The sequence below is a fragment of the Coloeus monedula genome (genome assembly GCF_965178545.1).
Source record: "Coloeus monedula genome assembly, contig: HAP1_SCAFFOLD_167, whole genome shotgun sequence".
Classification (NCBI taxonomy): Eukaryota; Metazoa; Chordata; class Aves; order Passeriformes; family Corvidae; genus Coloeus; species Coloeus monedula.
The window spans coordinates 115738-141175 of NW_028120747.1; the positions used below are offsets into that span (position 1 = coordinate 115738).

The following is a 25438-nucleotide window of genomic DNA, read 5'->3' on the forward strand; positions in this document are numbered from 1 at the left end:
GCTGGGACCCCCAAACCCTCCCGGGACCCCCAAACCCTCCCAGGAGCCTCAAACCCTCCCGGGGCCCCAAACCCTGCCGGGACCCCCAAACCCCCCCGGGGCTCCGCTGCCGGAATCAACGGGAGTGGTGTTGCCCTTTTAACGGGAGTTACAGTGGGCACCGACTTTACCGGGGCATCTTAAAGCGCCGATGGTAGAGCGAACCCCAAAAATTCACCCGGGGGGCACTCTCCCGTTTGCTGCACTCGGGGGAGCCCCGAACGGCGACGGCTCCTGGGCTGAGCCCCGCACTCAGCCGGGGCTGGGGAGGGAACGGGGAGGGCTGGGACGGGCTTTGGGGGTGCTGGGCTTAACTGGGGGACCCCACTGGAAGCCCTTTGCCGCTGTCCCACCTGCCCGGATCCCCCCTCTCGCACCCCTTTGCCGCTGTTGCCCCAAAGCTCCGCTGCCCCAGCTCGCTCTGGGGTGACCCAGCCCTTTCCCATCGTGGCCCGGCCCGGCCCCGCTGCCCCGAGAGCTCCCGGGCCGCGGCCGCAGGCACGGAGGAAGGGCAGGAGGAGGAGGAGGCGGGCCAGAGGAGGAGGAAGAGGAGGCACGGGGGGAAGAAGGAGGAGCCGGAGCAGGCGGAGGAGGCTCCAGGTGCGGGCAGCGCTCTCTGGATCCGCAGCCGCTCGGGCCGGGAGCATCGCCCGCCCCGCATCCCGCAGGTGCCCGGGGAGGGGGAGCTCGGCCCAAACATGCCGGGCGGTGTTTTTGGAGGGGGGAGGGATATTTGGAGCTCGCAGGGAATCGATTTGGGGCTCGCTGTTTCATGCTGTCTGTCGGGGCGGGCGGCGCCATGTTTGGAGCTTGCGGGGCTCCAAAGGCGAGCCGCAGATGCCCCGGCGGGGGCGGATATCGGGGGGTCCCGGGAGGTGTTTTTGGGGGTGGCGGTGGCGGCAGAGCCCCGGCGGGGGCGGGGGGATGCGGGTCCCCCCGCGGTGGGGGTTGGGCTTCCCGGGCCGGGCCCTCCGAGCTCTGCCGGGGCCCCGTGGGGACGGCGCGGGGCCGGCGGGGGCGGGGGGACACCGGTTTTGGGGAGCCCCGGGAGAGCCGCGGCTTCCCTAAGCGGGACCCCGGAGAGAGGAGAGCCCCAGAAGGCCAAAGCGGGGAGCCCGAAAGGGGGGACCCCTGGGATTGGCGGGACCCCGGCGGGGGGGTCTGGGGGCTGCAGGGGCGGCACGGCCGGGAAAGGGGCTCGGGGGTCCCGGGGCCGGGAAAGGGGCTCGGGGGTGCCGGGGCTGGGAAAGGGGCTCGGGGGTCCCGGGGCTGGGAAAGGGGCTCGGGGGTCCCGGGGCTGGAAAGGGGCTCGGGGGTCCCGGGGCTGGAAAGGGGCTCGGGGGTCCCGGGGCTGGGAAATGGCTGCTCCCAGTATGAGCGCAGTTCCCTCCCCGAGTGGTTCTAGTTTACTCCTCAGTCCCAGTATGAGCCCAGTCAGTCCCAGTATGATCCTGGTCACTTCCCCTCACTCCCTGCAGAATCCCTGTTACTCCCAGTATGAGCCCAGTCACTCCCAGTCATTCTCCATTAGGATGCAATTTGCCCCCAGCACAGTCTCAGTTGCTCCCAGTTCCTCCCACTTTTGCCCAGTGTATTCCCAGTTCTCCCAGTTGCCCCAGCATAGTCCCAGTCACTCCCAGTATGATACCAGTCTTGCCCAGCAGAGCCCCAGTCACTCATGTTTGCCCGCAGTTACCCCCAGCATGGTCCCAGTTCTCCCCAGCACATTCCCAGTCACACCCAGTGTGGTCCCAGTCACCACCCGCATGGTCTCGGACACTCCCAGTATATCCCAGTTGCCCTGACCATTCTCGTGGTCATTTGCAGGCACTGCCAGTTACCTCAGCATGGATCAGTTGCCCCCAGATTTATCCCAGTCACTGCCAGTACATCCCAGTTGTCACCAGCATGCATCCTATCATTCCCAGTTCCTCCCAGTGCATCCCCAGTAGGCACTCAGCATGGGCCTGGTAGCTCCCAGTAACCCCCACTGACATGCACGATAATCCCAGCAAGGCCCCAGTCACTCCCAGTATGATGCCAGTGGCCCCCAGGGTGTTCCCAGTTGCTCCCTGTCAATGCCAGCATGAGCCCAGTAGCCTCCAGTATGATCCCCGTGACTCCCAGTATATCCCAGTATATCCCAGTCACCCCTAGCATGCTCCCAGTCACTCCCACTTCTACCCAGTTGCTTTCAGCGCGATTCCAGTTGCTCACAGCCACTCCCAGTCAATTCCAGTATGATTCCAGTCACCCCCACTTCTTCCCAGTTTCTTTCAGCACGATTCCAGTTGCTCACAGCCACTCCCAGTCAATCCCAGTATGGTTACAGTCACCCCCAGTATGCCCCCAGTCACTCCCAGGTACTCCCAGTATTATTCCAGTCATGCTGGGAGTGCCTCCCTGTCACTCCCAGTGTGGGCCCAGTTGCTCCCAGTATGAATCCAGTCACTCCAAGTTACTCCAAATACGATCAATCCCATTTGCTCCCAGCATGGTCTCTGTTGTTCCCAGTCACCTCCAGTACGGTTCCAGTCATGTCCAGCACCTTTCCAGTCCCTCGCAGTCTGATTCCAGTATGATCACAGTCCCTCTCAGATACTCCCAGTATCATCCCAGTCAGTTCCAGTAAGATCCCAGTATGACCCCAGCATGGGCACAGCTGCTCCCATTATCTTCCAGTGTGGTTCCAGTTGAACCCAGTTGCCCCCAGTTCAGACCCAGTCACTCCCCACATGAGGTTGAGTGCTCCCTGAATTCACAGCCCCCACCCGTGGGATCATCGCCCCCCATCCCGCAGGTGCCCGGGGAGGGGGAGCTCAGCCCAGATATCCCGGGGGGTTCCCTGGGTTGGGTTTTTTGGGGGGATGTTTGGAGAATGAAGAACTCCAAAGCTGAGCAGAAAATGCCCCTTGTGAGGACATTGGGGGTCCCCAGGAGGTGTTTCTGGGGGTCCCGGTGGCGGTGCCAGCAGAGCCCTGGCAGCGGGCAGGGGGATGTGGGGTACGCCCCGTGGTGGGGGTTGGGTCTGCCCGGGTCAGGCACGGCCACCTCCAGCCCGGAGCCAGGGGGCTGCGGGACCCCTTGGGAGAGCCGGAGGGGGAACCTCGGGAGCCCCAGAGTGGGACGAGCAGAGAGGGGCAGTACCGGGAGCAGGGGAGCCCCGGCAGTCTGGAGGAGCGAACCCCTGTGACCCCCAGGGCCCCAAAGTGGGGAGCCCAGAGAGGGGGGAGCGCCGCCATTCGCGGGACCCTCAACAGCCTGGAGAGGGGCAGGGGGGACTCCTTGGACCCCCTGCACCCCGAAGCAGAGAATAAGGGGAGAAGGGACCTGGGGACCCCATAACCCCCAGCATCCCTAAGTGGGGAGACCAAAGGGGGGAGCTTTTGGATTCCTGGACTCCCAGCAGCCTGGGGAGGGTGGAGACCAAGTAGAGAGGGGGACCCCAGTAAAAGAGGGACCCCCAGCAGCTGGGACAGGGGGAACCCCCGGACACCAAAGGGGAGAGACCAGAGAGAGGGAACTCCTGAGAGGCTTTTTCAGAGCAGATTTTTATGGACACACAGTGCCCCGTGACTTCTAGAGATGGACTTGGGCAGAGGGACATTCAAACTCAACGTGCTCATCTCTTGTTTTCCTCCAAACCAGGATTTCCCATTCCCAACCCTTGGCCAGATGGAGGAGGAGGCTGTGAGGAAGAGGAAGATGCCCCGGGAGCCCCAGGCAGGTGAGGAGGAAGTCAGTGCCCCTTTCCCCTCTCTCCTGCTCCATCTCCCAGCCCAGCATCGCCCCCGGCTGCAGGACAACCCCGCTGCCGACGCCGTCCTGCCGGGGACGGACTGGGGGGATCTCCTTGCCCTTCCCTGTGGCCCGGAGGCAAATCCCATCCTCTCCTTGTCCTTCCTCCCCAGACAAGGAGCTGAGCACGGAGCCCAGGGAGGACAAATCCCCGCGGCAGAACCTGGTGGGAGAGGCCGTTTTGAGCGGCTCCACAGCGCAGGAATCCAATGGGGAGGAAAAGCCCCGAGATCCTGCAGGAGGAGGGGCTGCAAACGCAGCCCAGGGTGCTCTGAGGAGGAAAGACCCACCCTGTGCCGGGAAGGCGGCCGGAGATGCAGCCAGAGGTCAGAGCTGGTGGTTCATGAGCAGCTTCACGATGGGGAGAAGCCCCACACGTGTGGGGAATGTGGGAAGAGCTTCAGGTACAGCTCCCACCTGATCATCCACCAGATGATCCACACCGGGGAGAGGCCCTACGAGTGTGGGGAATGTGGGAAGAGCTTTGTCACAATCTCCAACCTACGTATCCACCAGAGGATCCACACCGGGGAGAGGCCCTACGAGTGTTCTGAGTGTGGGAAGAGGTTTCACACCAGCTCCACTCTCCTCCAGCACCAGCGGATTCACACGGATGAGAGGCCCTTTCGCTGCCCTGACTGCAGGGAGGGCTTCAAACAAAACTCCCACCTCGTCACCCACCAGCGCATCCACACCGGGGAGAGGCCCTACGAGTGTCCCCAGTGCGGGAAGAGCTTCTCCAGGAGCTCTCACTTGACCCAACACCAACGGAGGCACCGCTAAGGGAAGCCCTGCGAGTGCCCCGACTGTGGCAAGAGCTTTGTCCTCTGCTCCAACTCCATCTCCCATCAGAGGAGCCACGTTTGGCAGAGCCCTGGTGACCCACATTCCCTGTGATCCAGGTTGGGAAGAGCCCTGGCTGGTGCTCTCCACGTTCTCCTGGATCCCCGTAGGCACCTGGGTGAACGCAGGGGCAGGAACATCCATCGGGACTCAGATCAACATTGGAGATCCATTGGGATGAGCTGATTTTTTACCTTTACACCCTAAAATTTTCATCTGCTCTGTCCAATTGTTTCTTCTGGTGGCTGCGGAGACAAACAATGGACTCTACACGATTCGGTGTGAATCAGGCAGAAGCCATTTTATTGATGACCTACTGTCCCTCATATACAGTTCTTGCTTTCCCTACACGCGATCGTGCATAATTATTATGGGTTCAGGGCTATTTTCACACGCTGCTTTATGCTTTGTGATTGGCTCTTGTCTGTGTGTCACATTGTCTGTCGTGTATGTCACAACTGTCCTTCAGTTTGCCTTTTCTTATCCTTTTCTTCCTTTGCTTGTTCCTCATTCACATCCTCCCCAGTGCTGCTTGTTCCTTTCTCACAACCTCCCCATGGACTCTTCCCCTGTGTAGGTGCTCAAGTCCTTCTGTCTTACGTGCTCTGGTTCCTCTGTTTTATGGCTGGTTCACATTATGTCGATTTTCTAGTAAAAACATGATTTCCACAGTCGAGGCATCAATGGGTCCCACTGAGCTCCATGCCCACCACAGGCTCCTCATGGACTCCTTGGAGGAGAGAATTGGGGGCCAGGATTGCACAAAGCTCTCAGAGACTCCCAGGCAAAAGCCAAAGCCAAAGTCCTTTGAAAACCCTGCAGTCCCTGGGAGCATTGAGGAGCCCCCAGGGCCATTCCTGACCAAGGCTCCCCAGGGACTCCTTCCAGCAGATCCCTGAGGCCACTGGGATGTGGGGGGATGCTGAGGGCAGGACAAGGGGCTGACAGTGCCCAGCCTTGCTGGGGCTGTGCCAGGAGGCCCCAGGGCCTCAGGACAAGGTGTCTCCTCCCAGCCCTTGGTGGCACAGATGCTGCTGTGCCCCAGGGCACCAAGAATTGGCTTCTCTTTGTCCCCCTGTCATCCCTGCCTCCAGTTCTCTGCTCTGACTGCAGCCTGGGGACACTTTCTCAGTCGTGTCCCTCACTGGGACCCATGAAAACTTCCAGAAACTTTGAAGTTCAATTCTGGCTGGAATTCTTGGGAGGTTTGTGCCAGTCGCTGTCAGGGCCTGATGTTCAGGGCCTCAGCACCAAGGCCCGAGAGGGTCATTGCAGTCCTTGTGCTGTGTGTGTGCTGCTGAGCTGGGCCGGGCTCCTGGCACAGAGGCAGCTCCTGGCAAGCGGCAGCGCTGCAGAGAGACAGCTCTGGCCAGGAGCAGCTCCTGGGCACAGCCCAGCAGGGCTGGGGCACTGCCTGCAGCCAGCTCGGGCACAGCACAGAGGCACACAGGGCTGAAACTCAGCCGGGGCTGGGAAGGGGCTGGGAAGTGACTGCGGGAGAATCACTCCCAGCCCCTGGCACAGGAAGCCTCTGGCTGCAGGACACGGCAGCTGCAGCTCCTGGAGGGATCTCCTAAAGCTGCAGCATCCCCCTGCCTACGGATTCTGTGAGTACAACTCGGAGCATCTCGAGTGCAGGGGAGGTGAAATGCTCATGAGCCTCTGACGGGCTGAGGGTTTCTGATCACTCCCAGAATATTTCCAATACAAGGATTTTGATAGAAATGAGGAAATTTCCTGAGACTTTGTTTTCAGTTTCCTGCCATTGGAGAATGGTGGGGAGGGTGGATAAATATTAAAGGTGTGATGAATTTTGTCAGGTCCCTGGGACATCCAAACTGTTCCTTTCAGTGATCAGCAGGTGCACAGGAGATGCCTCCTGTGCTTTCAGCCACTCCCGTGCCCATGGACAGCACCAGCATCACCTTGGCTGGACCCCTCAGGCTCAGTCTGAGCTGTCCTTTCTCCAAGCTGCAAACAGAACCTGCCCCAGCCAGTGCCCTGCACACAGGCAGGTTTCTGTAGGGCCAAGGAGAGTGCACAGAGATTTGGGGTCTGTGAGTGCTGGCAGGGAGAGATCAGGCAGAGGGAAAAAGCTCCAGGAGGAAAATCCCCAGGAAGCAGAGAGGAGATCAGGGAAGGAGAGAAAACAAAGCCAGCAATGTGTCAGGGAGAGTTTAGAGATCCCCACAGGATCCCCTCCAGTGCAGCCCCTCCCTCTGAAGAAGCCCCCTCCCTCCTGTGCCCCCCAGCCAAGGCTCTGGCCTCAGGGCCGGGGGTCCAAGGCGTGAAGCCCCTCCTGGGCAGGCAGAGCTGCAGCAGAGCCGTGGGGCAGCTCTGCAGCCCCGGGCCCAGTTCCCTCTGCAGAGCACAGGGCTGGGAGCAGCTGCCCGGCCCTGGGGGCTCTGGGAGGGGGCACAGCTGGCTCAGGGTGACGCTGGCCCCAGAGCCCGGCTGTGGGCAGGGCTGTCAGTGCAGCCAGGGCAGCAGCTCAATCTCCCTTCATCCAGTGCCCGCTCTGGGACTCTTGGCTCTCTCCCCGAGGTTTCCTTCCAAGCTGGGAGTTTCCTCCAGGATGCAAACGTGTCCTGGAGCATCTTTGTGTTATCTGAAAGGCCCAGAGAGAGGAGAAAAGCAGAGATGCTACAAGTGTGAAAATGCTGTCGGGTTGGTGAAATGAGCCAGGGGTGTCCTCGACTACGAATGTGGTGCTGAGACCTTGAGAGAGGGAGGGACGGACATTTGGGGGTCTGTGGTGGATCCATCTGCTCCCAGCAGCACCTGGTGATCTTTAAGGGAAACATGGGAGGGTGAACATTCTACATTTGAGAGAAGTGAAACTGAGAAAATCTGAGCAGGTCAGAATGACAGAGCACCTCCCCTGAGTCTCCACTCATCATCTTGCCTTGCAAAAGTTGCTCTGTTCTCCCTGAAGGCAGCAGAAATGCTGAGGATTTCTGATACCCAAGAATACCAAGAGAGATATGGGGGGAGTTAGAAAAAAACCCCTCAGAACTCTTAAACACAAAAGGGTGTCTGTGTGTGTTCCAGGGGAGGGTGGATGGGAAATGGCTTTGGTTGTGGTTACAGATCTCCTCTAACTCTTCACTGTGTTTTTCTCCATGGTAGAACCCAATGCCCGGACACAGCCAATGTCCAACAGCAGCTCCATCAGCCCCTTCCTCCTGCTGGCATTGGCAGACACGCGGCAGCTGCAGCTCCTGCACTTCTGCCTCTTCCTGGGCATCTCCCTGGCTGCCCTCCTGGGCAGCGGCCTCATCATCAGCGCCGGAGCCTGCGGCCAGCACCTGCACAGCCCCATGTTCTTCTTCCTGCTCAGCCTGGCCCTCACCGACCTGGGCTCCATCTGCACCACTGTCCCCAAGGCCATGCACAATTCCCTCTGGGGCACCAGCCACATCTCCTACTCAGCATGTGCTGCTCACGTGTTTTTCTTTCTCTTCTTCCTCTCAGCAGAGGATTTCCTCCTCACCATCATGTGCTACGAGCGCTACGTGTCCATCTGCAAAGCCCTGCACTACGGGACCCTCCTGGGCAGCAGAGCTTGTGCCCACATGGCAGCAGCTGCCTGGGCCAGTGCCTTTCTCTACGCTCTCAGGCACACGGCCAATACATTTTCCCTGCCCCTGGGCCAGGGCAATGCCCTGGGCCAGTTCTTGGGTGAAATCCCACACATCCTCAAGCTCTCCTGCTCCAAATCCCACCTCAGGGAACTTGGGCTCATCACTGTCAGTGCCTGTTTGCTCTTTGGCTGTTTTGTGTTCATTGTTTTCTCCTATGTGCAGATCTTCAGGGCCGTGCTGAGGATCCCCTCTGAGCAGGGCCAGCACAAAGCCTTTTCCACGTGCCTCCCTCACCTGGCCGTGCTCTCTCTGTTCCTCAGCACTGTTATGTTTGCCCACCTGAAGCCCCCCTCCATCTCCTCCCATCCCTGGATGTGGCCCTGTCAGTTCTGTACTCGGTGGTGCCTCCAGCCCTGAACCCCCTCATCTACAGCCTGAGGAACCAGGAGCTCAGGGATGCCCTGAGGAAAGTGAGGACTGGATACTTTTCACAAGTTAAAATCTTTCTATTTCCTTCTGCCATGCGGGGAAAATTATGACTAGGATGCTTCTCAGAAGTAATAATCTCTCTCTTTTCTGCTCCAGAACCTTCAGAATGTAACTTTACAATCCGGGCCTTTTTTTTCCTCTTTGTCCATATTTTCATTGGTGCTTTTTCTTATTCTTTTTCTGGTGTTATTCTGCTTTTTATAAAGTACTGTAGTACTACTCCTTGCATTTCTACATGAACATCTACCTTTCTTTTGAAACACAAAGACTTTCAGGAGGCTTCTTCCCTGTGCATTTGAATATAAACAAGGGGCTGTCCTGACCTTTGTGTCCAAGGTTTGTTCCTCAGCCCTTCTCTGGCTCTGCAGGGGCAGTGCCTGTGGGCAGAGCTGGAGGGAAGAGACTCCCAGCACAGCAGCACGGCCAGGGACAATGGCCCAGCCTCTTCCCACCTCTGCTCTTCCCAGCTCCACACTCCCTTTCCCAGCCCTTCTGAGGGTGCAAGGCCGGAGTGCTCGGGCAGCTCGGTCACTGTCCTGCTGCGTGTCCGTGCTGTGAGCACAGGCAGGGACAGGCCACGGGCACTGCTGGGACACAGCCGGGCTCCAGCACAGCAGCTCCATCAGCAAAGGGCATCTCCTGGGGCCAGGGCAGGAAGGCTTTGCTCTCCTCCAGAGCTGCTGTCAGGAATGTGCCCCAGGAATGCCCTGGCAAAGCAAACCCCAGTGCCCAGGGGCAGGGGGGAGTGTGCAGGGGGGGCACGCAGCAGTGTCCTGGCACTGCCAGAGCTCCTGGGATGGACCTGAGGGAGCAGCAGAGCAGGGCCTGGGCTGTGCCTTTGTTCCAGGCACAGCCTGGGAAGGTGCCCAGGGCAAGTGTCCCACACCAGCCCCTGCCACCAGCAATCCCAGCACTGGCCTCTGCCCTCCCCTGCAGGAGGTTGTTTGTCCCTGCACGGAGGGACACCAAGTGACCAGGCCAGCAGTCCGTGTTTGCTGTGTCCTGAGGAGCCTTCAGCAGTGCATCGAGTGGGTGTGGGGAGATGAACCCGAGTGAGCACAAACACCATCAGCAGCACTCGGGGCTGGCACAATTCCAGGGGCACAAACTGTGCCCTGAGGCCACTTCACTCCCAGAGTAATGTCCTCTGGGAAAGCACCTGAATTCTTTGCTGGGCTGTGCTGAGAACTGCATGGAGACAAACGTCCAGGGCAGGGAGGCTCCAGGGAAAGTGCTCAGGACAGCCAAGGGCTGCACAGAGAGACACCGGAGTGGTGGGTCTGTGGGGAGAAATCACAGCTGCCTCCCTTGGGAATCGCCCCCAGGACCTGGACAGGCTGTGCTGTGTTCTGGGCACTGACCTGGAACCGAGGGATGTGGAAAAGGCCTCTGGTGTCAGGGATGTTGGGAAGGCTGGGCAGGCACTGGCATTTGTCCCTCAGGGATTCCATGAGGGTCCTGCCAAGATGAGCTCTGCTCCTCCTTGGAGCCCTTCATGGGCATAGAGGGCTGAGAGACCTTTCCAGGACAGGCTCAGGCCAAGGAGCCCTTGAGTCTCTCAGCCCCCCGTTGGTGCCTGCTGGAATTCAATCCCCCTCCCCATCCCGCAGCAGCCCCGCATTTCCCTCCTCCAGCCTTGCTCTCCAGCACAGCCACGGGGGCTCTTCGGGCTCTCGGCTTTTCCTGCAGCCACCGAGGCCAGCTGAGCTCTGCCTTCCCCACACTCAGCCCTGCCCAGCGCAGGCAATGCCCAGAAATTCCCTGTGTGTCCCTGGCCTCGCTGTCAGCCCCGGCAGCGGCTCCGTGGCCCCTCTGTGCCCCGCTGCCCCAGCCATGGTGCCCCAGCCCCTGTGCAGGCCCAGCCCAGGACAGGAGCGCTGCGGGTGGGAACGGCCCCTGGGCCCTGCTGCCCACAGCAGCCTTGGGGCTCTGCGCTGTTGAGCTTTGGACGGGGTACCCTTCCTTCCCGGACCAGGGTGAGAGAGCAGAGGAGGCTGCTGTTCTGCTGAGTTCTGTATTTCATAGTCTCACAGCTTTCTTGAAGGCAGAGTTCAAAGGGGGTTACATGATAAAGGCAAGCAGCAACAGCAACAACAGGCAAAAACAGCTTCTTCTTCTTCTTCTGTATGCTCTATATGCCCTATATATTCTATATGCTCTATACTCTATATGCTCTATATTCTAGACTCTATATTTTTTCTTACAGAATTATGGATTATATTTGTTTATTGACCAATAAGATTAACACACGATTCCAGTTTTCCTTTTCTTAACCGATCCTGGTCTAATTCTAACAGTCGTAAGCCTCACACCAGTGTTACACAGGTATTACACAGATTTGTGGATGCAGTTTCTATCAGCTCTTATTGTTTACGTGAATGCTCTATCTAAAAAATGTGAACAGTGTCATTCTATCCATATTTTGTCTAAAGTAAAGAATTCTGTGAAAAGGTAACACTGCTGCAGTAAGAACTCTCTTTAAGGTCTCTGCTGCAGCTTTTCAATGTTTAAAGCACTTAGCATATATTTCTACTAAAGGTTAAAAAATCTATATTTCTATTTCACTTTGGTGTGACTTCATGTATCTCAGCTTGTCCAAAGGTTTTAATTCAACCCCTGTGCTTTGGCTTCCCTCTGGGCCTGAGTCCAGAGGAGCTTTCACTTCAACAAAACAGAACACTTACAAGAAAAGTAAATGGAGTGGGAACTCATGAGAGATTGAATTTTCTCTGATTCAACTCAAGGATTGATGCCATAGACTTCTGAGTGGAAGAATAATTAATTCATTCTCCTTGAGACAATAAATCAAGAGAATAAATTAGACTTTTGTATCAGGTATGAGTGAATAGATTGCATCCAACACAAGTTTTTCCTGTAGGATTTTTATTTTATTTTTTTATTTTCTCAGGAGATTGTATCAAGGCAGAAGAATTAAATTCAAGATATTTGTAGCAAAGAGACCTCTGCTGATCTCATTGTTCCAAATAAACATATCCCTTACCCCATATTTCCATGACTGGAAATTTTTCTAATTCTGGACTCTAGTATATTGTACTGTATGTGTATTCAGAATACTTTGCAACAGTTAAATTTGCTTAAATTTCATTTCAGACATTTACTTAATTTTAAGAATTTGCCTCATTTCAGCCATCTTTTAAAAAGTATTTTCACACTTTTATTTTTTTTGTCTGTTACCTTTTCAGTGAGGAGGATCATCATTTGGGTTTTCTCTTGGTACCTCACTAATGCACTCTGAGAGCCATGTTCTGTGTTATTAATGTAGTAGTGATCCGGGGTTCATGGATGGCTACTGCAGGAAACTTGATGGCCAGTAGTGAAAACAGCAAAAATAATGATGAGAGGAGCCACAGACGTTCTGCTGTCTGAGAACTGTGAACTGCCAAAGTCAAAAAGGTCAGTGCTCTTCTGGTTCAGAATGCCCTTCAGTTGGAGCTGGAACATACTTTGGGCTAAGAGCCTGAGCACAAGAGGCTGTAGCACCTATTTTGTTCAGCAGTTCCCTATTGCCCTACTCCATACTCCACTGCATTCCAGCATGTGATTTGCTGAGCTGTAGACTGTCCCTGAGTGGTGTGATTGCCTGGAATGCTTGAAAATTTGGCTTCACATTCCTCCGTTTCTTTTCAGCATTTTCTCTGTTGCCCTTGTTGCCTGACACCAGCCCCTGTTTTACTTCTAGATGGAGAACAAGGTTACAAAATACAACTTCTCTTCCTATGTCCTTAGGGGGGTTCTCACCTGTAATAATAAATGAAATAGGTTTCATTCCTTTTGATTCCTCCTGGTATGATGCAAAGAAAGGAAAGGTAGCTGGAACTATGGCTTTTTGGGGTGGCTGTTATACCAGAGCCCTGGATCTGTATTAGGGATATTCGTGTTGGCCAGACTGTCTCAGCAGAAAGAGGGAGGAGTGCAATATTAATGTCAGGAGCTCATCCCTGTCCGTGATTTATTAAAAGAAGCCTAGCTTCATGTCTTAGGCCCTGAATGAAATACCTGCAGTTTGGCTGCCTGAGTTTGTATCTATGGATCCCACTTCTGTGCAATGTCTGAAGGCCAGGGAACTGCCTTTGTTACCTCTCCTACTGGCACTGCTACAGGAGAAGGAAAGAAATCCAACTAATTTTGAATCAGCTAACGTGTCCCTTTTGGATACAGAATTCACTGAGAGCCATAAATACAGTGCGTGGCTTTAATAAAGCACAAACGTGAATTTTAAACCACACCTGGCATTGATGTTGCTTGGACTGAATGTGTGCACAGCCCAATGTTTCTCCTCATCGTCCCTGTTATGAATTTCTGCCATTTTTCCTCTTCATTCCTGTCTGAACAAAAGCAGACTTTGTGCCACTGAGTTGAGAACGTTATAAATAAGGTATGTAATTCGTGCTATTATGTATAAAATTGGAGTGTAATCAGACCCTACAGAGACCGAGTTTCAAAATCCCTTCAGCAGCCTGGCTGAGAGAAAAATTTCACAACACTAAAAGAAGTTCTCTCACAATAAGTGAGGATTCCACCCAGGTGGGGTTAGATCTTATCACCGGGACATTTGCACCATAACGACTTGATTGCCACCTTCTGATATCTACATCTCATCTGATAAGGAATCGGACATCCCGGGAACTAAAAATAACTGTTCCAGGAAGCAGAGATGGCCCATTCATCAGCAGAAATGGCCCACTCATCACCCAGGATGGACAATTCCTGGGATCCAGGAAAGGCTTTGTGCAGCCCAACTCTGGGACAAGAAAACTTCATGAATATGCTAAAATGACGAGAAGAATAGAATTAATTCCGACTCTGCCCAAAAAATGTATAAGAAGGGACCAGCCAAAGCAGCATCCGTGAACTTGGGAGGTCTGGTGCGACAGAGATCAGATCTATGCGTGTTCACCCAGCTCCGACCCCGGGCTCGGAGCTGCTTTTCTCGATCGTGGCTTTTAAAACCGATATTTCGGTTGCATAATAAATGTCATTTCTTTATAAATTTTGATTGGGCAATTTTGTTTATCTTAAGAACATCCTTCTCAGGCATCAGGAAACTGCCCCATCTCTTTGTTCACCATCTCGAGTGCTTTTCTCACTCAGAGAGGATGGTAACACCACAGGGATTTGTGTACTGACTCTGAGCAGCAAGCTTTGGCCCTGGTGAATCTGAAGGACCATAAGGCAAGGCAGGAATTTGTTAAGAAGTTCTCACTAATCCCTGGATTTGAAGGAATGATGGAATAAATGGCAAACCTTTTGCTTCAGGCACTGGAGCAGATGATTTTTCTAACAAATAATATTGTTTTGAGTGTTACTGAGCTCATTCACCTTGTGAGGGATTTTTTCTTTAAAAAAACATTGATTTCTTTGTACCTTAACTGCACAGCTTTTGAACAGCTGGGTGCTTTTGTGTTTCCTTCTCCCGTTTATGATGTCAGTGTGCTTTTTACTGCATATCCAAGAACAGCTTCTAATTTTTCTCATTTTTAGCTTCACTTCCTAGTTCTTACAGTTAAGTGCATTTTTTATGTTGTAGGTCACCTGTCACATTTCCCTCGGGCAGTATCTGTACACTGCAAGTGATTCAGCCTCTCTCTTTCTGTTTCATCTCATGCTAATGGCTGGGAGATGTTATCTGGGTTAGCCAGGCTAAGGAACATCCTGTTCTTGCTTGATTTTCTTGAGCTGAGAACCTTCTGGCTATCTCACTGCTCCTTGGAGTATTGTGTTGCTCTGGGTTCTGCAGATAGTTATCTGAGGTGTGAACTGGCCAGCTGAGTTGCTGCCCTTTGTAAATGGCTCTGTTTAAATTTCTGTGCTATCTTGGACACCGCTTAAGGTGTTGGGTCCCTCTTGCCTCAGGTGCTGTAAATGGGAAGATGAGAAATTCCTTCCCATCACTGATCAAAGTCCTGGCCAATCTCTGTATAAGGGGAGATCTGTAATGTGATGAATTTCCTTTGCTGCAGTATCTGTGCCAGGCTTTTCTCCCTTGTGTTTGATCGTTTATAACATACACAGATACATGTTTTACTTAGGGAAAATCTGGGAGCATGGTGTGTTCATAGCTACTCGGTAACATATTTTCAGTATATATAACACGTGAATGGAAAAGGGGAAGTGCAGCACAATGAGTGTGTTTTGGGTATCTCCTGCAGATGTTGAATCTGGCCATAAGAAGAGATTTCTAAGAAAGTTTTATTAATGAACGTTGCATCATTGCTTTTTTTATGCTTGCAGCTGCTCAGAGGGAAGGAAAGTCCCACGTCTCTCTTACACTTGTTGAAACACAGCATGATTTGTTGGTGTATATAAATTTAAGCTAGCTATTTCTCATTTGACTTCATTTTGCTTTGTGCCAAGGTCCTCTGGAGTAACTGAAACAAAAGTAAAATGCCTGTTCTGATGGAATGATTGAATAAAATGTAAAAGGATAGCAACAGTCAAATTAGATCCCCTTGCTGCTCATTGCCAGGAAGAGCTGGTTCATTAAACCAAAGCAGGATGGAAGTGATGAGCAATGTGCTTGCTTAAAGGATTCCTCCCTTGAGAGGGTGATGGTGTCACCTGGATCCTTGAGATCATCATCTGCTGCTTGCTGACTGCCTCTGAGGAACAAGCCTCAATGTCATCTTACCTGTCTGTGACCCATCGGCCTCGGGAAACAGCTGCTTTCTCTCATGCTGCACTGGTTTGGAAAGGAAGGAAGAGGCAGGAAAATTGTGACTTTCACCTGTGTGAGTGCTTTGGTGGCAACAAGATTGTGTCTTTCTATGTAAGAAAGTGTGTGTGTGTCTCTCTTAAAAAGCCTGGTGCTTGTTATCTTTGCTAAGCAATTGCAAAGAACCAATAAAATAGACAGTGTTGTGGTGGATATTAACTTTTAATGAGCTTACAGAATAGAGCCTTTCATAATTGGAATTCCTTAGCTCTACAGAGATAATGAAAATAAGAATGTAGTGAAGTTGCTATATACACTAGCAGATGATTTCCAAACACTGAAACCCAAAGGATTTAAAATTTATTCTGCAAAGAAATTGCTTGGGACATGCAACTCTTGGACAGGAACTACATTTCATGCTAAGTAGACATCATCTGGTTATGTTGAAATGTAAAGACTCAATTGGGGTCTTGCAGAAAGCAGTGGTAGAAGTACTGTTGGCTTTGCTAAACGCAGACCTGGGGCAGTGGGAACTATCCTGGTGCTGGGAGACAACAAGGTCTGCATGGAGGCGGGGGTGGGGGAAATCACGGGTAGGGCTTGGCCCCAGTATTTTCAGAACTATAAAGGACTTGGAATGGCCTGGGAAATTCTGTTCTGGGTAGAGCTGATGATGGGATGGGTCAGCATTTAGGAAATGCTGATTAAATGAAGGGCACGCAGGGAGTTGAAGACATTGTGTTAAGGTGAGGAACAAGACCGGGACACCGCGCTGGGGCCCCGCGCACTTTTCCAGCCCGGCCGCCCCCACGGGCCGGGCCCCGCGGCTCCCGCTGCCGCCCCCCAGCACGGGGCTGTGTCCCAGACCCCACGGTCCAGCCCGAGGGTTGGGGGCGGCAGCGGAGCTGCTGGACGGAGCTTCCAGCCCCGCCAGCCGCAGCTCCGATCCCTTGGGCCGTGACGCCGGGGACGGGTGTCCGTCGGCACTCGGGGTCTGTCAGCTTTTGCAATGCAGAGGGAGAAACTGAGTCCCAAGGGGTGTCGCTTTCCATCAATCGCTATTTCTCCTCTCTTTTCCATGACGGATTTCACAGCGCTTCCTTTCGCCCCAGAGATTTGGAAAACAAAATTCCCGGCTGCCCCGGCATCCCTGCAGCTCTCCACAGCTCCAGCCTCGTCCCTCCTCTCCGTTTCCTTCTCTCCAGTCTCTCCCGCCTGGCCCTGCCGGCTCGGAGGAAGGAGATTCCCCCGGCACCCCCTGCCTCCTCCTCCTGTCCCGTGGGGCGCAGTTGGTGCTTCTGGAGCCGCCTGCCCGCGCAGCCGGACCCGCCCTGCGGCCGCTCAGCGCTGCAGCCGAGGGAATGAATTGCAGGCACCGCTGCGCTGGGCTGGCCCTGGCCGGGTGCCCGGGGCCACCAAAGCCGCTCTGGCACTCTGCTCACAGCTGCAGCACACAGAGCACTGAAGGAAAGGCTCGTGGGCTGGGATCGGGGCAGGGAGAGCTCACTCACTGCTCACTGCCAGGGCCACAACAGACCCAAGCTGGGGAAATTAATGGAATTTATTTCCAAACCAATCACACCAGGACAAGGAGAACTAAAACAAATCCTAAAGAAACACCTTCCCCACCCCTCCCTCCTTCCCGGGCTCCCAGTCTCCGCCCGCAGTCCTTCCTCTGCCCTCCCTGCACGGCAATCGTGTCACCAGCCATGAACTTGGCTTTTGCCTCATCCCGGGATCTCTTCCCGGACAGGAAGAACTTTCCCCAGCACAGATTCAGGCTGTGGCAGCCTTTGAGGCTCAGGGTGTTTCTCCTGCAGCTCCTTGCAGGTCTCCTCTCCCCGTGCCGGCTCTCCTGCGCCACAGAACTCTGCCGGCTGCAGCTTTGCAAACGTCAGGTCCAGGTCTGGATGTTCCTGCACGATTTGCTCGAGGTCCTTGGGGGCTGCATCCGATCCACTGTTGTTGTGCTCCCCCTCGGCACGGAGCCCATGGATCTGATGGCCCCTGGCCAGGGCCTGGCACAGGAGGTGGAACCTGGGTGCTGCTGCAGCGGCGCCGGGGGAGCCCCAGGACTCGCTGTGGCCGCTGTGGCAGCCGCAGCACAGCCCGTTCCCAGCGAGGAGCCCAGGGCTCCGTGGGGCTCTGCAGGACCTCGGCCCTGGGGCTCGTCTGCATCAGCCCGGGCAGCTGGGCTGGACTTGGCTTCGTTTGTGTCTCTGGCTGCCCTGGCACAGCAGCTGCCCAGCGCCCAGGGGACAGCAAAGGGAGCGGGGCAGGTCGGGGTGAGCTTCAGTGTCTGTGCCCGGCAGAAATGCCAAAGCCTTCCCTAAGGAGCAGCGAGTGCTGCCAGAGCACAGGATGCTGCTGCTGCTGCTGCTGCTGCTGAGCACGGGACGGCCCCAGGGCTGATGCCAGACAAAGCCGGGATGGGAGCCACAAACAACGGGAGGAGGGGGGGAGGGGCAGGAGAGGACGAGGAAGAGCGAGGGGGGAGGGCGGATGGAGGAGCAGGAGCGGCAGGAAGAGGAGAGATAAAAGGGGAGGAGCGGGAGGAAGAGGAGAGATAAAAGGGGAGGGGCGGGAGGAAGAGGAGAGATAAAAGGGGAGGAGCGGGAGGAAGAGGCAGGACAGAGGAGGCAGGAAGAGGAGCCTCCACGTGCATCCATCGCTCTCTGTGTCCGCAGCTCTCGGCTCCCCCCATCCCGCAGGTGACCGGGTAGGGACAGCTCGCCCCAAATATCTTGGGCAGTCACTGGGGATATTTTTGGGAGAGGGGATTTTTGGAGCTTGGAGGACTCCAGCACCGAGCCCCAAATATCTTTGTTGGTTCCTGGGGGAAGGGGGTTTGGTGGGGCGGGGGGGGAGGCGGATGTTTGGATCTTACTGGGCTCCAAATGTGAGTCGGAAATGCCCCTTGGGGGATATTGGGGAGCCCCCGGCACGCGGGGTTTTTGGGGTCCCGGTGGCGGCTGCCGGGAGAAATGGGATGGGGCGGGATGGGGCCCGGGAAGGGTGGGATGTGGATTGGGGGGTGGGATGAAGTGTGGCGGAGGGGGATGGGCGGGATGGGGCCTGGGCTGAGGCAGCCGAAGGTTGGGGATGATGAGGCCGGGGGGACCCCACTCCTGAGGGGCGTGCGGGGTATCCGGCAGCTCGGAGGGAGTTTTGGGGCACCCCTAATCCTGAGGGGGTGGTGCCGGCAGCGGGGGACACGTGGCTCCGGCAGCTCTGGCCCCAGCTGAGCCCCCCCCGCCGCCAGCGCCCCCCGGAGCGGAATTTGGGGAGGGGGAGGTGGGGGCGGCCAGGCCGGGCCCCCCCGCGCTGTCCCGGCGGGGGCCGAGTGCGGGCGGGAGCCCCGCGGGGCCCGGCCCTGCCCGGGCACGGCTGATGCCGCCCGCCCGCGCTCCGCACTGGTCCGGACTGGTGCTCCCAGTGCCGTGCGGGGCGGGGCCGCTCTGGGGACCCCCCAGGGCACAGCGCGGCTGCTTTGGGGCTGTGGGCAGCGCCCGGCGCTGGGCATGGGGCGTGTGGGGGCAGCTGGGGCCGCACTGGTGGCACTGGTGGTGCTGGGAGCCCCCCGGCCGCGGGCGAGGAGCTCTGGGGTGAGGGGCGGGGAGGGGGGGGGGGGAAGGGAGACCCGTTTTAAAGAGGGGGAGAGCAGTGAAAAGGGCATCGGACTCCCCAGACTGAGTGGGAGAGGGAACTGAGAGCCCCAAACCAGGTACGTGGGACACGGAGGCTTTGGGGGAGGATGAGAAAGGAGAGGGGGATATCGGAGAGAGGGAGGAAAAAGGGAGTGGGACCCTTCCCCTTAGTGGGGTCCGTTGGTGGATGAGGATTGGGGGATGATGGGAAAAGGGTGGAGGAGGGGAAAGATGGGGGGTGGGACCTCCAGAGGAGTGGGAGGGGTTCTGGAGAAGCCCAAAGTTGCCATCATTGCAGGGGACTGATCTCCTGTGGGAAGAGCTTTGGCCGGAGCACGGAGCTGATCTCCCAGCACAGGATCCAAGTGGGGGAGAAGTCCTGTGTCTGCCCAAGCTTTGCCCAGAGGTGCCATCTCAGAGGAGAGAGACCCTACAGGGGCCAGGAGGGCAGGAAAAGCTTTCATAGGAGCTCCAGCCTCCCCAGACACCAGGGGATCCACACTGGGGAGCCCCTATGGATGCCCAGACTCTGGGAAGGGCTTCACCGTGAGCCCCAAGCCCCTGGAACACCTGGAGGAGCCACCTGGAGGAGGGTCCCTACAAGTTCTCGGCTGCAGGAAGAGCCCCAAGGAGCCCAGGTCCCTCCAGAACCACCACCTGAAGCAGAAGGTGGTGACAACTCTCCATCCCAGGGCCCTGGGAACACTCTGGGGTCTCCGGGCTGACCTCTCCCAACAAGAACTCACAGCAGCCCTCATCCTGCCCCTAAAATCCCTTGGGATCTCCCATCAGTCTCTGCATTCCCCGCTCCCCTCTCCATCCTGACATGAGACCAGAGGGGTGGAAGTCCCCACCCAGGGTGACCACAACACCAAGTTTTTATCTCCACCCACCAATTTTGCATCTTTTCCCTTGGCCAGGTTACCCCAGGGCGTGGGAGCAGCCCAGAGCCCTGCACTGCCCATCCCGACCTGTCCTGGCTCCATTCCCATTCCTCCCGTGGGATGTGAGGGGCTTGGGGAACAGGGGAGGAGGGATGGAAGAGAAGAAGGGGGGAAGAAGAAGCAGGAGAAAGGATGGAGAGAGGAGGAGCAGGAGGTGGGATTAGGGAGGAGGACGGATGAAGGAAGACGAGAAGAAGGTGGAGGAAGAGGAGGGAGCTCGTGGGTCCAGCGGTCCCAGAATTTGCAGGCCCCTCACCCCAAGGAGCATCGACCCCCCCATCCCACAGGTGATGGGGAGGGGGAGCTTGGCCCAAATATCCTGGGGAGTCCCTGGGCCAGTGTTTGTGGGGGGGATGTTTGGATCTTGCAGGAGTCCAGAGCTGAGCTGTAGGTGCCCCTTGAGGGGATACTGGGGGGTCCCCAGGCGGTGTTTTTGGGGGGTCCCTGTGCTGGCTGCTGGCAGAGCCTCAGTGGGGGGTGGTGGGATGTCAGGTCCACCCCATGCTGGTGGGTCAGGCACGGCCACCTCCAGCCCGGAGCCAGGGGGCTGCGGGACCCCTTGGGAGAGCCGGAGGGGGAACCTCGGGAGCCCCAGAGTGGGACGAGCAGAGAGGGGCAGTACCGGGAGCAGGGGAGCCCCGGCAGTCTGGAGGAGCGAACCCCTGTGACCCCCAGGGCCCCAAAGTGGGGAGCCCAGAGAGGGGGGAGCGCCGCCATTCGCGGGACCCTCAACAGCCTGGAGAGGGGCAGGGGGGACTCCTTGGACCCCCTGCACCCCGAAGCAGAGAATAAGGGGAGAAGGGACCTGGGGATCCCATAACCCCCAGCATCCCTAAGTGGGGAGACCAAAGCGGGGAGCTTTTGGATTCCTGGGACTCCCACCAGCCTGGGGAGGGTGGAGACCAAGGAGAGAGGGGGACCCCAATAAAAGAGGAACCCCAGCAGCTGGGACAGGGGGGAACCCCCGGACACCAAAGGGGAGAGACCAGAGACAGGGAACTCCTGAGAGGCTTTTTCAGAGCAGATTTTTATGGACACACAGTGCCCAGTGACTTCTAGAGATGGACTTGGGCAGAGGGACCTTAAACTCAATGTGCTCATCCCTTGTTTTCCCCAAACCAGGATTTCCCATTCCCAGCCCTTGGCCAGATGGAGGAGGAGGCTGTGAGGAAGAGGAAGATGCCCCGGGAGCCCCAGGCAGGTGAGGAGGAAGTCAGTGCCCCTTTCCCCTCTCTCCTGCTCCATCTCCCAGCCCAGCATCGCCCCCGGCTGCAGGACAACCCCGCTGCCGACGCCGTCCTGCCGGGGACGGACTGGGGGGATCTCCTTGCCCTTCCCTGTGGCACGGAGGCAAATCCCATCCTCTCCTTGTCCTTCCTCCCCAGACAAGGAGCTGAGCACGGAGCCCAGGGAGGACAAATCCCCGCGGCAGAACCTGGTGGGAGAGGCCGTTTTGAGCGGCTCCACGGCGCAGGAATCCAACGGGGAGGAAAAGCCCCGGAGATCCCACAGGAGGAGGGGCTGCAAACGCAGCCCAGGGTGCTCTGAGGAGGAAAGACCCACCCTGTGCCGGGAAGGCGGCCGGAGATGCAGCCAGAGGTCAGAGCTGGTGGTTCATGAGCAGCTTCACAATGGGGAGAAGCTCCACACGTGTGGGGAATGTGGGAAGAGCTTCAGGTGGAGCTCCCACCTGATCCGCCACCAGATGATCCACACCGGGGAGAGGCCCTACGAGTGTGGGGAGTGTGGGAAGAGGTTTCACACCAGCTCCAATCTCCTCCGGCACCAGCGGATTCACACGGATGCGAGGCCCTTCCGCTGCCCCGACTGCAGGGAGGGCTTCAAGCAAAACTCTGACCTCATCAAGCACCGGCGCATCCACACCGGGGAGAGGCCCTACGAGTGTCCCCAGTGTGGGAAGGGGTTTCACACCAGCTCCAGTCTCCTCCGGCACCAGCGGATTCACACGGATGAGAGGCCCTTCCGCTGCCCCGAATGCAGGGAGGGCTTCAAACGAAACTCCCACCTCGTCACCCACCAGCGCATCCACAACGGGGAGAGGCCCTACGAGTGTCCCGAGTGTGGGAAGAGCTTCTCACAGAGCTCTACCTTGACCAGACACCAACGGAGGCACCGCTAAGGGAAGCCCTGCGAGTGCCCCGACTGTGGCAAGAGCTTTGTCCTCTGCTCCAACTCCATCTCCCATCAGAGGAGCCACGTTTGGCAGAGCCCTGGTGACCCACATTCCCTGTGATCCAGGTTGGGAAGAGCCCTGGCTGGTGCTCTCCACGTTCTCCTGGATCCCTGTAGGCACCTGGGTGAACGCAGGGGCAGGAACATCCATCGGGACTCAGATCAACATTGGAGATCCATTGGGATGAGCTGATTTTTTTACCTTTACACCCTAAAATTTTCATCTGCTCTGTCCAAATGTTTCTACTGGTGGTATCAAGCAACCCTGGATGATCTTGGAGATCTTCTGCAGCCTAAGTAATTTCTGTGTTAATCCCATTGAAACAGTAAAAATTTGCGTAAAAATAAATTAAACAAAGAGGTCTAAAGCGGCGCCATTTTACCAGAATTTGGGGGTGAATTTGGGGTTCAGGGGAATATTCGGGAGGATCTGAGTGTTGTGAAGCCATGAAGGCAGGCAGATAGGGGCCACAATCTCGTAGTTGTGCTGGCAGAACGTGTCCACCTGAGCCCATCTGTTCTCCAGGAATTCCGGTTGTGTGTCCCAGTCCCTGGCCTGGGTCTCCCCCTTTGGGGTGTGACCTCCAAAGTGCCCAAATCGCTGCTGAAGTGCCTGATCTGCTCTGGGTTGTGGATGTTCCTTTCCCCCAGCCTGTCCTGGTCGGTACCATGGGGGGTGGGAAAGGGTTTGGGGGCTCCTTGGGGGACTGGGAGGGGCTTTTATGGCCCTTGGAGCCACTTACAGTGATGGGATGGGGTTTAGGGGGATTTTGAGGCAGTCTCTGAGGGAGTTTTGGGTGCTGGCAGGGCTGTGTGGCTGGGAGACAATTTGGGTGTGTGTTTGGGGAGATGGAAAGGGGATTTTGTGGCTTTTGGGGCCATTTCTATTGCAGGGAGTGGTTGGGGGAGTCCTGGCTGGGAGCTGTGGGGTGGTTTGAGGGGTCTGGGAGTGGCTGTGGGGCTGGGAGGGGGTTTTAGGGCAGTTGTGACCTCCCCCCCAGACCCCCAAAGCTGCCACCAGACCCCACCCCCAAGATGCTGCTGGGGGTCGGGGCGATCCATGTGGGGGTTCACCCTCCTGGCACTGCACGAGAAGGTGAGGGGGAGTCCCCAGGGGCCGTGTGTGTCCCCCCAGAGCATGTGTGACCTCCCCCTTCCCGGTGTCACCCCCTTTTCCCTGCCCACAGGGCTCCTGAGCCAGCCCCTGCTGCCCCGGGAGGGAATTTGGGGAGGGGGCAGAGGGGGTGCGCAGCCCCCGCCAGGGGATGACCCCAGCCCAGCGCCCTTCGTTCAGCACCGAGCTGGGCTTGGGGCCGCAGGAGGAAGAGGCCGATGGGAAGCAGATCCTGCAGGGGGGACAGGGCTTGGGCTCAGGGCAAGGTCCTGCCCTGCACACCTGGCTCAGGTGTGAGCCTGCCCCGGGAAGGGAGCGGGACATTGCCATCCCCACGGATCAGGGCTGGGAGCAGCGCTGGGAGCACGGACATGGAAATCCTGGGAGCCACTGGGACCGCCCTGGGGGCTGAATGATCCCCCCCAGCACCTTTCCAGGCCGCCCTGCGAGCTGAGAAATGCTCGCTGGGCCTCGGCCTTGGCCAAGAGCCCCCGGGCTCAGCTGCTCTGAGCTCAGGCGCTGCCGGCTCCCGCAGCCCGCCCAGGGCCGCCCTGCCCGTGCCGGGGCTGTGCTGGAATTCTCTGCTGCTGCTGGGCCACTCGGGGGCTCTGGCCCAGCAGGAAAGGTGACCCTGAGCCAGGAGCTTTCCTTGGCCGCAGCAAAGCCTCGGCACGGAAAGACCTTCCCAGCGCTGGGCCCTGGGCCGGGAGGGATTGTGCCACCACAGCTGTCCCTCCATTTCTTCTGCCAGGCAGCTTTAGCACAGGAAAAGTGGAGAAGCCAGAGCTGCCTCTCAGCTTTCCACAGCGCCCGCAGAGCTCCAGGGCAAGGGCCTGGCCCTGGCTCGGGGCTGGGCCGGGGCCAGCGGCAGAAAATCAACTTGCAGCTTGGGCCCCGCAGCAGGGAGGAGCAGCAATTGCTGGCTGAGAGAGACTCTTGCCAAGGGCCTGCGGGGCCGGGCCCCAGGGAACGGCTTCCCGCTGCCCGAGGGCAGGCTGAGATGGGATGTGGGGCAGCAATGGTTCCCTGGCAGGGCGCTCAGGGCCTGGCCCAGGCTGGCCCCAGAAGCTGCGGCTGCCCCCGCATCCCTGCAAGTGTCCCAGGCCGGCTCGGCCATTGGGGCTTCCTGCCCAGGAGGGCTGGGCTGGGCTGGGCTGGGGCTGCTGAGGGCGGGATGGGCTCTGCCTGAGACAGCTGAAGGCTGCGCATGATGAGGCCGGGGGGACCCCGTTCCTCAGTGGGTTCTGGGGTATCCCACATTCCTCAAGGGATGTCAGGGTATGTCCCGTTCCTGAGGCAGTTTTGGGGTGCCCCCAATGCTTTGGGAGGGGTTGTGAGAGGGGGTCTCTGGTACTTGGAAGGGGGACCTATTGTCAGGGATGTGGGAAGCCCATTTTGGGAAGGATGCTGCTGTTTCTGGCAATGTTGAGAGGTTCTGAATGGGCTGTGGGGCCCTGGCTCTCATTTTGGGACTTGAGGTGAGCCCATGGGCACAGCAAGGCCTGAGGAGAGGTTCCAAGCTCCCATTTGGGATGGAGGGATTGAGCAGGTGCCTGCAATCAACTCAAAGCCAGCCCCAGTGTGTCGATGGCAGCCCCAAATGGCTCGATCCGTCAGCCCCAAGGCCCGGCTGTGGGGAGTCAGGAAGCACAGAAGGGGAATTGGTGTCCAGGAGGGGTGGGATGGGATGGGATGGGATGGGATGGGATGGGATGGGGGTGGCATTGTGGGGGTGGGATGAAGTTTGGGATTGATGGGGTGGTTTGGGCACTTGGAGTGGGGCATTTCAGGAAGGGAAAGAAGGAGCTGCTTTTGGGGAGGCTGCCGGTGCTTTTTGACAATTTTGGGGCCTCTAAGTGGCTTCTGGGAGGTTGCAGTGAATTTGGGGAAGGTGCCGAAACCCCCCGCAATTTGGGGGGCTGAGGTGAAGTCCCCACATTTTGGGAGGGTGAGGGGATCCCAATTGGGAGGGGGTCCTGCTGCTTTGCACCCCTTAAGTGGGGTGAGAATTGGGCAAGGAAGGAAGGAAGGAAGGAAGGAAGGAACAAGGAAAGGAAGGAAGAAAAGAAAAATAGAAGAAAGAAAAAAAGAAAGAAGGAAAGAGAGCAACAAGA

General features: G+C 57.1%; 1 pseudogene across 1 annotated transcript; it reads left to right on the forward strand.

Moving 5' to 3' along the window:
* The first annotated feature begins 7832 nt into the window (after window positions 1-7832).
* LOC309585727 (olfactory receptor 14J1-like) lies at window positions 7833-8803 on the forward strand (annotated as a pseudogene). Its single transcript has one exon. The product of its transcript is annotated as an olfactory receptor 14J1-like (transcript).
* The last annotated feature ends 16635 nt before the right edge of the window (window positions 8804-25438 follow it).